The sequence below is a fragment of the Berghia stephanieae genome, chromosome 15, assembly GCF_034508935.2.
Source record: "Berghia stephanieae isolate SIO BIC M18660-M18661 chromosome 15, UCSD_Bste_1.3, whole genome shotgun sequence".
In the NCBI taxonomy this organism is placed as follows: Eukaryota; Metazoa; Mollusca; class Gastropoda; order Nudibranchia; family Aeolidiidae; genus Berghia; species Berghia stephanieae.
The window spans coordinates 540,833-557,115 of NC_088374.1; the positions used below are offsets into that span (position 1 = coordinate 540,833).

At 35.9% G+C, this 16,283-nt stretch overlaps 1 long non-coding RNA gene across 1 annotated transcript; it reads left to right on the plus strand.

Moving 5' to 3' along the window:
* The first annotated feature begins 10,136 nt into the window (after positions 1 to 10,136).
* On the plus strand, positions 10,137 to 11,807 carry LOC144960839 (uncharacterized). The gene is made up of 3 exons (XR_013642956.1): positions 10,137 to 10,253; positions 11,170 to 11,304; positions 11,710 to 11,807. It is a non-coding gene; the product is annotated as an uncharacterized LOC144960839 (long non-coding RNA).
* The last annotated feature ends 4,476 nt before the right edge of the window (positions 11,808 to 16,283 follow it).

Consider the following 16,283-nt stretch of genomic DNA (forward strand, 5'->3'; position numbering starts at 1 on the left):
TACCTATATCAGCACAATTGCCCACACAATACCTATATTAACACAATTGCCACCACCAATACCTATATCAGCACAATTGCCACCACCAATACCTATATCAGCACAATTGCCACCACCAATACCTATATTAACACAATTGCCACACCAATACCTATATCAGCACAATTGCCACCACCAATACCTATATGACACAACCATTGCCACCCACCACCAATACCTATATCAGCACAATTGCACCACCAATACCTATATCAGCACAATTGCCACCACCAATACCTATTAACACAATTGCCACCCCCACCAATACCTATATCAGCACAATTGCCACCACCAATACCTATATCAGCACAATTGACCACCCAATACCTATATTAACACAATTGCCACCACCAATACCTATATCAGCACAATTGCCACCACCAATACCTATATTAACACAATTGCCACCACCAATACCTATATCAGCACAATTGCCACCACCAATACCTATATCAGCACAATTGCCACCACCAATACATATATTAACACAATTGCCACCACCAATACCTATATCAGCACAATTGCCACCATCAATACCTATATCAACACAATTGCCACCACCAATACCTATATCAACACAATTGCCACCACCAATACCTATATCAGCACAATTGCCACCACCAATACCTATATCAGCACAATTGCCATCATCAATACCTATATTAACACAATTGCCACCACCAATACCTATATCAGCACAATTGCCACCACCAATACCTATATCAGCACAATTGCCACCACCAATACCTATATTAACACAATTGCCACCACCAATACCTATATCAGCACAATTGCCACCACCAATACCTATATTAACACAATTGCCACCACCAATACCTATATCAGCACAATTGCCACCACCAATACCTATATCAGCACAATTGCCACCACCAATACCTATATTAACACAATTGCCACCACAATACCTATATCAGCACAATTGCCACCACATACCTATATCAACACAATTGCCACCACCAATACCTATATCAACACAATTGCCACCACCAATACCTATATCAGCACAATTGCCACCATCAATATCTATATCGACACAATTGCCACCACCAATACCTATATCAACACAATTGCCACCACCAATACCTATATCAGCACAATTGCCACCATCAATACCTATATCGATACAATTGCCACCACCAATACCTATATCAGCACAATTGCCACCATCAATACCTATATCGACACAATTGCCACCACCAATACCTATATCAGCACAATTGCCACCATCAATACCTATATCAGCACAATTGCCACCACCAATACCTATATCAGCACAATTGCCATCACCAATACCTATATCAACACAATGGCAACCACCAATACCTATATCAACACAATTGCCACCACCAATACCTATATCAGCACAATTGCCACCACCAATACCTATATTAACACAATTGCCACCACCAATACCTATATTAACACAATTGCCACCACCAATACCTATATCAGCACAATTGCCACCACCAATACCTATATCAGCACAATTGCCACCACCAATACCTATATTAACACAATTGCCACCACCAATACCTATATCAGCACAATTGCCACCACCAATACCTATATCAGCACAATTGCCACCACCAATACCTATATCAGCACAATTGCCACCACCAATACCTATATAACACAATTGCCACCACCAATACCTATATCAGCACAATTGCCACCACCAATACCTATATTAACACAATTGCCACCACCAATACCTATATCAGCACAATTGCCACCACAATACCTATATCAACACAATTGCCACCACCAATACCTATATCACACAATTGCCACCAACACAACATACCTATATCAGCACAATTGCCACCATCACAATTATCTATATATCGACACAATTGCCACCACCAATACCTATATCAACACAATTGCCACCACCAATACCTATATCAGCACAATTGCCACCATCAATACCTATATCGATACAGTTGCCACCACCAATACCTATATCAGCACAATTGCCACCATCAATACCTATATCGACACAATTGCCACCACCAATACCTATATCAGCACAATTGCCACCATCAATACCATCACGTTTGAACGGTTTCGATGGGAACAGTGCAGACAATGGACGGATACAAACCATAGTCAGCAGAACAATAAACAAAAGAATATTGGAAACAAATAAAATGTGCTGACGAAGGGTTTTTACCCGAAATGTCCATTGACTATACTGTTCCCATCCGAAGCTTTTCTATTTTTACCTTTTTGTTAGTATCTTCACAATTCCAGGCTTCAGGCAGCCTCCACCACTCTCTTGGAATAAGGATTAGATAATAGGTCAAGGATGAAATGCACATCTTGGATCTAGTAATTCACAGAAAGAATAACAAAATAATTGACAACGTTGACGTTTTAGGTTACAAAATTTTAGATAATAACCTAATTGATGTAAATGTAAAAAACGAATGCAAAAACAAACGTCAAAAAAAACCAACAAACAAACAAACAAACAAAAACAAAAATAAAAACAAAACCGATCAAATATCGTAAAACAAAACAAAAACACTCCAACTAAAAACAGTTCATGAAACCATCAAGTCCTTGGCTTTCGTCATCTCTATTGCTAATTTCGACCATGGTATGTCATTGTTAGTAGGTCCAGCACCAGAAGAGGGCCGTGGGATTTTGTCAGACTCTCAATTACCTTCACCGTCCTCATCATACGACACGAAAGCGGTTTTCAGTCTGTCTACTGAAACTTTGTCTATTCGGCTACGAATGTCCAATTTAAATTAATTATCACTGGTGCTCGCGATGCGGAAGGGGAAATCACACGATCATTGTAGTGGGTAATTGTGGAAGGCTACTCTAACGTAAACGATAACTGTCGAGGCTAAGCGGGGAGGAACCTGCCAAGGGTGTGTTCCTTGATATCTCACATATGGTGGCTTGATGGACCGTATAATATATGTTAATGTCTTAGCGAAGTCTGTATCTGGTTCACATGCTTTTGCGTCATGTGGTTGTAGGAATTCACCGGAGAGGCGAGGGTTTGAACCCTAGACTCCAAAACATGAAGCGATGAGAGTTTATCTGCTATGTTCATCATCCCCAGGAATCTCTGTAGATTTGTACGGTCTTCAGGTTAGGGGCATTCGTTGAGTGTCATAAATCGGTTCGGAAGTTTATATAGTCGTGTTTTTGTGATACGTTTCCCTAAGAAGTCAAACTCGTTGGCTCCAAAATCACGTTTGTTTGTGTTAATACCAAGTCCAATGCTTGAAAGTAGTTTGAAAATTTATTTAAGATGGTCAGTCTGTTGTTCAGGGGTTGGGACAGCAACTAAGATGTCATCCATGTAGACAAAAGCAATGAACATTTCGGAGGATACCATCCATTAGTCTTTGGAATGTTGACCTGGTTTTAAAGTCGAAATGTATGCAAAGGAACTCCCATAGTCCGAATTTAGATATTGCAGTTTTGGCAATGGGACTTTGAGCCATGGGGATCTGATGATATTTGCGGACTAAGTCCAATTTAGAAAAAAAAAATAGTGCATCCTGACGAACGACTATTGAAATCCTGAATATCTGGTAAAGGACATCTGTCTCGTTATAGCGTTGAGATGTAGGTATTCGCCTTGGGTCTGAGTTGGTCGTTTTGCCTTTGTCACGACATGCAAGGAAGAGGACCACAGGGAATTGCCCATCTGTTCCATAGTGAAGGAATTCCGCTTTGGCAGCTGCTAGTTTTCATTGGTTTATCCTTTGCATGCTTGAATGGGCAGGTAGGACGTTAGTGACTATATGGTGTTCTATGCCATGTATTTTGATACCTAAGTCAAAATGTGGAGTGAGTAAATCTGGAAATTCTCGACGGAGATCAGAGTATGTGTTATGTTGCAGCTCAGAAATTCCTGCAATATGTCCGTTTGAAAAATTGAGACTGGTTTAAATATTGCCAAGTAACAGGAAATGTTTTCTCTTGAAATTGATCATAAGAGGGGTTGGCGTGAGGGGGGAGGGGTCATGGAAAAATCAGGACTTAATAAGGGGCGTGTTGCATCAGCTAGGAAAGATTCATGAGTGACATATCTTGTTTTGGCTTATTTCAAGCGTGATGTTACGTATTCCCTAAGTTGTAATCGGTGGTCTATTTCCAACGCAAAATTGGTTGGTTAAAACTTGGGTCAGTCGTTTGTGTTTAGAGGCCGGAAAAACAGAAACCCCAGCGCCTGTATCAATCAAGTAGTTAAGTCCGGTGTGGTGATCCATTACCGAGAAGGTGTTCGTTGAGCCTATTTTGTTTTTGTTGAGATGTCGATGATGTACTTTTAAAATTCTGGTAAAAACTCTTTGACTGAGGCTTTATTTTTCTTTGATTGTGGAGGACGATAAATTAAAACGAAATTATGGAATACGTTTCTGCATTCCATTGTACATTTTCAAGTAGTTCAAATGTCAATAGTGTTGTGGTGGTGACGACTTTAAAATTCAATCCATTTTTAAAGATAACCATCAATCCGCCACCATCACGTGATCCTGAGCGGTCATGTCTAATGAAGGAATAACCGGTCGGTAAAAGACCGCATAAAATAAAGTCATAACTTTCTTTCAACCACGTCTCCGTTATAAACAGTACATCAATGTCACTTGATATACGAGTGTATTCATTTAAAATGGTCGCTTTCTTACAAACTGAGCGTGAATTCAGTAGTGACATCTTTACAATGTTATTTATATTTTGGTGATAAATTTTGCTCTTGTTCACTTGAAGAACAGGGGAGAGCGTTGGTGGGGGTTGAGTACTATGGACGGGGCGAGGGGGCGTTGGTTAATCCCAGTTGGAATGTGGCGTTGTTTACGCTCACCGGCTCGGGGTCTGTAGTAATTATCAGTTGTCGAATAAAAGTATTCGCGATTTTTAAAACAATGGTGGTGGTCAGTCACGGCTAAAAATAAGGTGAACAATGTTTGTAAGAGAGCGGCGGCGATTAAATGACTGTGTAAAAATCTTTGATAACTTACAGTTTCTACGATAAAATACATAATTATAGATCAATCCGTTCTATTTAATAAGAAACCGTATTGTCTTACAAGTACAACGATGTAAAAATATCCATAGAAATCACATTTTCACAAAACATAAGAGCACAACGAAACGTCTTGCCTATTAGGCGTGTTTACATAATATTATACGAAATATTATTGAATTATGACAAAGTGCTGTGTTCCTATTTAAGTCAGAAATAAATGCATGATAATTCTAGGCTAATTTAAGTCCATTTCTGTTTAATATATTCAAAGTAGTCGTTTTATTAATTCTTGTCTCGCTTGAAAGATCGGATAGGAGATTTTCCCATCGCTCTTTCATGAATTCAAGCCATCTTTCAGTACACGTAAGCAAGGTAGAGCAGCAAGACTTACAATATTATAAATTCGCCCAACTGAAATGGATATTGCTCATTAAAAATATAATTGTGCGATAAAACATCGTCTGGAACCAGAAACTAAATATAGCAATGTCTCATTTGTTAACTTCTCTATTCCTTTTTAAAAAATAGGAATTGGAATAACATTGTTCAGTATATCAAATGCTAATTTTTTATCATCAAGCACAGAATTACTGAGAAATCTAAAAAAAATATAACACTATTTTTCTCATATAGATATCTACGAATAAATTGTAAACATTTCTTAAATTATAGGTAATTCTATTGTCCATTGATTTAAACGGTTATTACTGTCCTTAACTATGACTCTTTTGCTAAATGTCTTTATTAGGGTAATGGAAAATTCCATTAATGAGAAGTTGGTGTCATGGCGATGCCAAGGCGATAAATATAGATGGTGCACCACAGACTACTATGGATGGCACGGAAGACGTAGTAAATTCGTTTGGACTAAATATAAGGCATCCGATCCTAGTCGCGGTATTTCCTCTGCGGTAATCTTAGCGCAGCCGACATTCAAAACTTAATTTGACATTTATTGACCTTAGGATTTGCAACAATTTGGCCGCCCTTTGGAAATGAGCAATTATGATGGCTCAAAATATTTGTCTCAATCTAGTTAATTTCCACAATACAGCAGTATATTGATTAAGGTAGATGAGTGCCTGTTCAGAATGGCCATTATTTTATTTATTTTATCGTTATTTCTGAGGTTTCTCATTTATCTAACTAACGCTGTCACCCATGTCACTATCGCATTAAGAATTACCTCCCCCCCCCCCCCCCAAAAAAAAAAAATAAATAAAATAAAAAAAAGAAAAATAAATAAATTAAAAAAAAATAAAATTATAAAGCCTTGAACTATAAATAGAACGGTGATTTAGCATAAATAGATATTCTTCTATAGATAGTCTACGTTGTCTAGTTGTATGACACTCGCTTTCGGATCGGAAGGTCCCGGGTTCGAGGATCGCTCTGCGCATAGTTGAGTCCTTGGAGAAGGCTCTTTACTCACATTCTCTCACCGTACCCCGGTGTAAAATGAGTACCTGGCCGTTAACAGCATTGTGTTTGTCCAAAAAATGTAATATCGCCTAATAGATGTCGTGTCTCGCCCTAAATGTTAAGTGTTGCTGTTGGCCAGGGACGCCTTGTAAAACGCTTTGAGCACGTTTGTGGATATTGTGCTATACTAAAGCTCAATTTTTTATTTAAAAATAAAAGTCGTTATCTGGATCTGTCTTATTTATCAATTGGATTATCAATCATTAAATTATTTACAAATCTTAAATTCAAACGTTAAATCCAAAACGACTAACTTTTCTGACATTGTCTTCATACATCACATATTTCTATCATGAGAAATAAAGCGAAAGGCAGTGCGTGTCTGCGTCCTCGTCTCTCAATCTAAAAGTATAAGTCATCGATTACTGCATATTCGTAAATAGATGTCATACATTTCTGTAATTTACTAACAACAAACACATAAAACACCAGCAAACAAAACTAAATGTAACCTAAAATGTTTACATTAATATTCAAACATTTGTTAAGTGAACCCTAACCATCCAAATGTGTGCCAAAAACAATAGAGTGTTTCAGCAGATCATTTTGGACTTAGTATTAGACTTAAGACCTATCTATCACATGATCGCTCTCCTATTTAAAATTGGAAAACACATGTGACGTGTGCAAAGTTTAGGTCACGCATTCAAAACAATAGTCTGGCCGCACGTGCTCCTGCCTTTGACCGCTCACCTTCCATAGCAAATTATAGAAAAGAATATCCATTAAAATGTGGCTGTCGGGTGGCAAAATAAACACATACTCATAAATACTCGATCGTGCATCAAATAATGTCTAGATATTGATATTTTATTAAATAAATGGTGAAATTTATCAAAAATAAATGTCAATCTATTTTTAGACCAGGGTAAAGTTAATTATTCAAAAATTAATGCGCTTGTGTGAACACAACAAGAACTATCTGTAACCAGATTTTCAGAATAATATAGACATATATGTTGAATTTAACTACATTAAAATTTGTTTTACACATGTTTGTTTTAACTGAAAGTGTATTATCTATAATTTAAACAACAAAGACGGAAGATCTATTTTGGGCGCAACGTTGTCCGGCTTCTAACATTCCTAATCAGCAGTCAGCAGCAATGAACCGGAGACCAAATAATTCAAAGGTACGGTTTCATTTTCAGTGTTTGAGTTTGTAATCTGCATCGGTGGTTTTAAGAGAAAGTAAATATTTAGTTCAATGTTAACACGTAGTAGCTTTCCGGTCTTGAAGTCTGGATGTTTCACTCGCATAATTCTAGAATGCTTTGTATATGTTTTCCATCTAGTCTACGATTCACTTCGCATTGTCAGTCACTAGTACTAGAGTCCTAGTAGACAGCTCCACTCACCGAGATTCTCACTTACAAAGTTGACGTCTCCTTCGCTCATGTCTGCTTCATGTTCAAGCAGTGACTGATTCTGATACTGTTTGAGGAAACACACTTTTCATAATAATAGGTGGATAATAGTTTTAAATTTTTGTGTTGTGGGTAACAGCTACAATCTAGAACGTTTTGTGTATCAATTCAATCATAATTTAACCCCCCCCCCCCCCCCCCCCGCCAAAAAAAAAAAAAGAAAAGAAAAGAAAAAAGCAGAACCCCCATCAGTAGGTTGGAATGTCAACAGAAGCAAAAATAAAAAAAAATTAAAAAATCAATAAGTAAAATAAAAGAAATCCCATCTGTCGTAGTGCGTGGCTTTCACCACTTTCAACTGGCAAAAGTCTAGCCTAGTCGTATTATTCACTTTCGCCTTGTCCTTGCAATATGTTCCGAGTTCGGAACAACCTTTAGGTCTTTTGATACCTGCCGACGTGCACTTATTTGAAGGTCTGTTAATCCAATTCACTATTGGCTCATTGTTGTAATGGCTTTTTTTAATGACACAAAATATTGCCCATTACAAAAATATTAAACTAGGCCTATAATAGCATTCGTATGTCAGACCTGCATATATGTACACGTCGATACCTGCTCATTGCTGGAAAAGTAACAAATAAGGGATCCCTGCTACTGACCTTCAATATCTAAATTATTTGCAGGAGTTAAGGTGGTAGCCGCTTTGCCACAAAATACTTTATTGTTGTTTTTGTTTTGTTTTGCATTTTGCTTTTAGAGTGTGGGGAAGGAATGGCAGAGTGGGTTGAAGGATGAAAGAATGAGAGGGGCAGATGGAAGAGGGGAAAGGGGGTGGGGAGGGAGATTAAAAAAACAACAACCAAATTCTCTTACTCAACCCCTTGTCGAATCTTTGATATTTGAAAGGTGTCAAACTATGACACTTAGCATCTTCTAAGCTGTTTCGCCAAATTTGACAAAGATTTGTGAGAAAGATAAAAAGCTTTTTATTGTAAGATGCAGGGAGGGGGGTCAAATTTAATTTCTATCCTGGGCCCCTCACTGTGCTATATATTTTTAAATAGTGTGTAAATTTAATGAGTGGTTTTAAAAATTAAGACTAAATAGGTGTGTGTATTGGGGGGAGCGGTGGGGGGGGGGGGTATCGTTCGGCAACGAGTCTCCCCTGGTTCTAGAAAAATGAATATACCAAAAATGTATGAATGTTTGTGTGTTTTGAGGAGGGGGGGGGGGTAGAGGGGTTGTTGGTTTTTGTTAAAGTTTTATACACATCCCTATGAGTTCAATCAATTCTTGGGGGTAATGATAGAGGGGCCTGGTACTGCAGCTTATTACGAATTTACATTGGTCTGATATTAAAAATAAACCTCTCTGATTACTTTAGATTACCTACTTTTGATTTATTTTTAGCACATTTCTTTCATCACCGCCAGGAATCAAGAGTCTTAATAACAAGAAGCTTGTAGGATTTCGTCTTACACATGAAATACTATATATGTGAAATGTGTCTTATTTAGATTTTGCCTACGGAATGATAAGAACGCTCTCTCAATTTATGGGGTTAAAAAATTAAATTCAGATCAGATATTTTATTTGACTTTAAAGTGAAATCAAGAGGCATTAATTTTTCAGTTTATTCGAATTGGCTACTGTGACCAAAAAGTTAATAACAGAAAACATGTCTTCAATTAAATCTCTGATAAAATGAGATCTGACACAACGGTTTTACAACCTTGTGGTATCAGGTCTACGTTCATTGTGTTTTCTAATGTTTTTATTGAATATAAGCAAAACATTTAAGACTTAGGTCATGTTTATATTATCAAAACACTAAATGGTATTTCACCTTACATTAAAATGTGTGGTCCTTTAGAGTCATAAGGCTCATGGAACTAGAGTTATTTCTGTTTCTGTAACACGAAGCAACAAACTTTAACAAGTGATTTCTACTCTCTGAATAAGTTTCACATTTACATATATTAGACCCATCTATCTATTCAAACATTGCTATATTAATTTCAAATTTTCATTCAATACCAGAAGTTAAATAAATCCATTGAAAATAATAATGAAATGTGTTAATTATAGCTCTTGTTCATTGTTAGCTCTATATGAATATCATTCAATGACTGAATGTGAGATGATATTGCTTTCTATTTTTCTAACCAAGAGAAAACGCTGTGGACCGCCATAATTATTCCAACTGAATCAAAAACTTTTTTATTAGATTTAAATAACATAACAATCATGAGCCTCTGCATTTTTTGAGATATTGGTGTGAAGTCCTGGAAGTATTGCCCTGCCCACATTCTGGCAATTAACCAATCAATATTCACGAAAATGTATTATTATTATTATTATTATTATTTTATTATTATTATTATTATTATTATTATTATTATTATTATTATTATTATTATTATTATTATTATTATTATTGTATTTGTTCTTATTATCATTGAGCCTTACCCTCAAGATTATCCAAATAGTTTCCAGCTTTACTGTATCTTATAGAATTTCTCAATATTAAAAAAAAATATTCTATAGTATTTATACAATCTCTCAGCTGTATTAACCTAACCTATTGATCCATAGTCTAGAATCTTGAGGGTGGCGATTAAGCAGAGAGAACAGAACCTTATTTTGCTTTCAAGCGTTTTCCAATTTTAAAATCTTGCCGTTACTTTTAAATATTCTATTTAACTTTTTATCTAATGCTAGTACAAGTTAAAAGCCTTATTATGAAGATCCTTAGATGATCTAAATTTAGACAGCTATCACTCCATGTCATTGGTATTGGCTCCTGTCTCTTTATACAATAGGTTCATATTTCCAGTGTGCTTATTATATCCTTTTACAAAGGGAAGTCAAGAAAATATGCCAAAAACTAGCTTTTTTGGTTTTGCATATGAAGAAATTTTGCAATAATATATTTTGTTACATATATACCCTTTAATTTGCCAACATTTTCTTTATTAAATATATTTTATTCTTTTCCTTCTTGTTCACATTTATCAATAGGCAGGATAAGAGTGCTGATAAAACTATAATTGTAGCTGATTTGTAATATTAGTATAATTTGATAGATTGGTCTTTTGACCATGTAATGTTGCAGTTTCTATTGAAAATATAATATAATCTACCATTTGTTGTACATATTTCACTAAATGTAATATGTTTTTTGTTTATTTTTAATATTTATAAAAAATACTTTATATAGTAAAAACAACTTTCTGATTTAAAAAAAATTAATTACAGAAACCAAATCTAACATGTGTCATGGAGTCTGCACAGGAAGCAGACTGAAGGAGGGAAATGAGAAGAAGAGCAACTGGCAGCTTTTAACATGAATTGAGACTGTTAGGCTCAACGTTTATGTACCGGATATTCAAGGTATATATCTCAAGAAAAATAGGTATAATTGTAATACAAATAATTCCTTCGGATTGTATCAGTTTGATAGTTTGCAACATGTTTCTGGCAATATAAATCAAGTTAATTGCAAATTATCTTGAGTTCAATTTGCATGGTAAGTTGGTATAAAATTTCAAATTAATTGATTCTGAATGCATAATTTTCCTTTATTTCATTTGAAAATTATCTGATGCAGCTATAGAGCAGAGAAAATAGGTTCATTAATTTTTTTAACAAATTGATAAAATAAAGACAAACGTTTCTATTACTTTTTTAAAAGATGGTTTATTGACCAAAGCTTTTTCTGGAGGCATTTAATCACACTTTTAAAAATGGGACCATACAGTTTCAGTGATAAGTATCAATTTTCCTTTCTCTTCACAGGATGAGAATACAAACATACCTGCAGTGGAGATACATCTAATCAATAGATTTTGTGATTATCAGCATGTGCATTATAAATGAAATGACAATAAAAGTGATATGTATAAACTTGCAATGTTTTTTAATAATGCTTTTTTTTTAAATTTGACAAGTCATATATATATATATATATATATATATATATATATATATATATATATATATATATATATATATATATATATAAATAATGGCCCTCAGATGCAGATGGGGGTAACTCCAATAGGCTGTTTGGAACCATTTACCCTTTGCATAGAGTACCAATCGAGTATTTGACTTCCTTTAAGCACTAAAATTCTTACAAAACTTGTCTGTCTGAAGTCGGTACCCATTCACAGTGAATTGAGGGGGTAATGTGTGTACCGTCGGGAGCAATATTCTTCAATAGCACTGTCACCTATCCAACCACTGATCACACTGAGCATTGCTTGACCTTTCTGACAAGACGAGACACTGTGCCGCTGAAACAAACAACCCATTACTGGTAGTAGCAGTGGCTATAATATGGTAGTGGTGATAGCATTGGTAGTAAAAAAAATTGAGCTTTTGTATAGCGCAATATCCACTAAACGTGCTAAAGCGCTTTACAAGGGATCACTGGCCAACAGCAACACTTGTAGGACGGAACAAGACGTCTGTTAGGCGATATTATATTTTTTTTCGGACAGAGACAACGCTGTTAACGGCCAGGTACTCATTTTACACATGAGTACGGTGAGATAAAGAGCATTTTCCAAGGACTCAACTATGTGCCGAGCGAGGCTCGAACCCAGGAACTTCCGATCCGAAAGCGAGTATCATTCCACAAGACCACATATCTGCACAGTATTAGTAGTAGTAGTAGTAGTAGTAGTAGTAGTAGTATTAGTAGTAGTAGTAGTAGTAGTAGTAGTAGAAGTAGTAGTAGTAGTAGTAGTAGTAGTAGTAGTAGTAGTAGTAGTAGTAGTAGTTGTTGTTGTTGTTGTTGTTGTAGAAATAGTATATAACAGGGAAGAAATAGATAAACTCGAATTGGCTCTCCTCTGAAGGGAACGTATTATAATTTGTTGTGTGTTCTGGATTGCTGTTTTTCCCAGCTGTGTTGTTGTGAACTGTTTTATGTCAGTGAAGCATTGTGGGTCCCTGTGGTGTGTTGTTGGTGCCTGTGTGTGTGTGTGTGTGTGTGTGTGTGTGTGTGTGTGTGTGACGTCGTGCCGGGTATAAAAAAGCTTCAATCTTTCTCGGTCAGCACTTTGATTCAACATGGATGATAAATAGTTAACTTCGTAAAATAAGTTTAAATCAAGCAGTCTACCGTGAGCGATTCCTAACCCCACCCACATCGGTGGAGATTTTATTTATTTATTTTATTTCCCAACGTGAATGAGATTAAAAACTTTTCTCACCCATTTTCTCATTGCATTGCTTTGATACTCAAAAATATTGCGTTGACCGACAGCCCAAAAACGAGCAGAGGAATCACAATCTGAGTTTCTCTGGACATAGACAATTGAGTCTGCTGCTAACCAATGTGTAAACAAATTGAATGCGCATGACAAAAGGGTGTATTCTAGCATAGTTCGGGTCATTCAAATCTAATTATGAAAAAAATCTGGGTCATTTTTTTTCTAAATAGTTAGCTCAGCGTACGGCCCGTATAAAGTTTCAAAGACAACTTTCCCTCAATATTAAATATATTTATTGACAAAAACATATTATTATCCTCTTTTATAAATAACACAGGGAAAATAATCTAATGCAAGCGTTAGCTGAGAAAATTGGTTCATTGCTTTCTTGAGGGACGCATCTCTGTGCGAACAGACACCGGAGGCCGAAGTCATCGTGTTCTCGACTGACACTGGACAATTAGAGGTTGTTACGGGACCCCAAAGAAATTCATACATAATGCATTACATACATAGGTTTGTGATGAAAAGAAATCAACGTAAATCAATAATTCCAAATGGTACTAACCTTTATAAGCCAACTGCATCATAAATAGGGTGCGAATCGGACACAAAAATGTTGACAACAAAATGACAAACTTTTGCACTCGTCACTAAGGAATCCCCTTTCTATTATAAGCGATCATGTGATAGATAGGTCTTAAGTCTAATACTAAGTCCTAAATTATGATCTGCTAAAACACTCTAATAACAAATAAAATCTGTGTGATGTTTCACTTTGTTGGTTGGAAACTGAAATAAATTTTAATTCTAAGATTAAACTTTCGCGTTCGGATTCTGTTCGTTCGTCAACTAATACGAGTGAGTTGTACTCACGTTAGAATCACAATATGATAAAACAAGAGACCGACTGAGAGGAAAGGTCATATGGATGGCGTCATTACAAGGGAAGTGACGTCATGACTGTTGAAGCCTATTATTGTTGGTCCTCCACTAGTGTATTAAAATAGATATTAAAAACGTTTGCCACTAAATCAACTCTTGTAATTCAGACGCCGATTGTTCCAATTTAGACACCCAGTTTTTTTGTTGTTGTGCGGCTATGTGACTAATGGTATGACACACGCTTTCGGATCCGAAGATCCTGGGTTCGAGCCTCGCGCTCGGCGCATAGATGAGTTCTTGGAAAAGGCTCTTTACTCACTTTCTCTCACCGTATTCAGGTGTAAAAATAGTACCTGGCCGTTAACAGCGTTGTCTTTGTCCGAAAAATTGTAACATCGCCTAACAGGCGTTATGTACCATCCTACATGTTAAATGTTGCTGTTGACCAGCGACCCCGTGTAAAGCGCTTTGAGCACAGTTAGTAAATATTGCGCTATATAAAGCTCATTTTAAAAAAAAAATCGGACACCCTCTTATTCCAATTCAGACACAAGGGTGTTGGAATTCAAACATGACTTTGTCCATTTGTTCTATTTTTGTCGTTGTTGTTGACTTGTTTTCAATTTAAATTCTAAAAGTTTTCACAATTTTGTAAATGATGAGTTTAATAATGTACAAGAAATCAGATTAGTGCCTGTTAATATAACTAGCCCGCCTGTGGGGATGTGTCGTGAAGTCCCAGGTTTGAGAGTTATTTGTTGAGACGAAGGTCATTTAAATCGATCGATATTTGAAGGACAAGTTTTCCGGCCAAATTTTTAAATACTTGCATTTCCTGGAGTACGGCAGTTAAATGTCAAAACGAATTTTTGTCGATAAAATTTTATATTTTTTTTCTAATCATCTCGACTACTACTAAATATTATAACTTCATTTTTACCTTCTTCTATTTTTCAGATGGAAAAGAAAGCTGCGACACCGTGACACATCATTGAATTCCTGACAAGCATTGTGACATGTTTGATTTGTGTTGTCCTGCTTAATAAACCTGATTTAAAATGTCCTGACGTTCGCTTTTGTTTTACGTTTTTGTGTTTGGATTTTTTAAAAATATCAATTTTATGTCTTGGGGGGGGGGGGGATGAGGGAGGGTTGAGGGGGGACGGGTTAGTGTCATCATTTATGATGTCTCCTCTACATTATTTTCCGGGTGATAAATTCGTGAATTACCATTACTTGTATGTTTGTATATATATATATATATATATATATAATATATATATATATATATATATATATATATATATATATATATATACATATATATATATACATATATATACATACATATATATATACATATATATATATATGTATATATATACATATATATATATGTATATATAACTACAAAAAGGTCACAATAGAGCAGCAAGGCTTGTCCTAGGTATTGGTCGCAGTGACTCGATGGCTGTCAAGGCGATGTTGAAGGCATTTCACTGGCTACCAGTTAAAGCTCGTATTGAATACAAAATTGCTCTGCTTTGTTTTGATGCCATCAATTCACAAAGCGCTGACTACATTCAAGACTTGATTGTACCCTACAACACCACTCGACATCTCAGGTTCTCAAAATTTCAAATTCCAAAAACTGATCTTAAACGTTTTGGCGACAGATCATTCAGTAAAGTAGACCCTATCACTTGGAATTCACTCCCACTGTCAGACAGGCTTGAAAGCAGCGTTGATAAATTAAAAAATAAACTGAAAATCTATCTCTTTGGGAAGTATTTACTTATTTATCCGAACCTGAGCTCTAGCCCTTCGGTCTTGTGCAATGACTTAATTAGGAAGTATTTCAATTAGATTATGCCAGGAATTAATGCATATGTGTGTGCGTAGGTGCGCGCGCGTGTGTGTGTGTGTGTGTGTGTGTCGTGTGTGTGTATGTATGTATGTATGTATATGAGTGTGTGTGAATTCGTGTATACGTTAAGTTAATTGTGTGTGTGTGTGTGTGTGTGTTATATGCATGTATGTATATATAGTGTGCACGTGTATACGATGTGTTTGTGTGTGTGTATGATTTTGTGTATTGTAGATATATATATATATATATATATATATATATATATATATATATATATATGTTTGTGTGTGTGTGTATGTGTGTGTGAGAGAGAGTGTGTGTGTAATTGGATGCGTGTGAGCTTTTGTTCGTATGTCCGAATCTGCAGTGTGTAATGTTTTTTACTGATGGTCAAT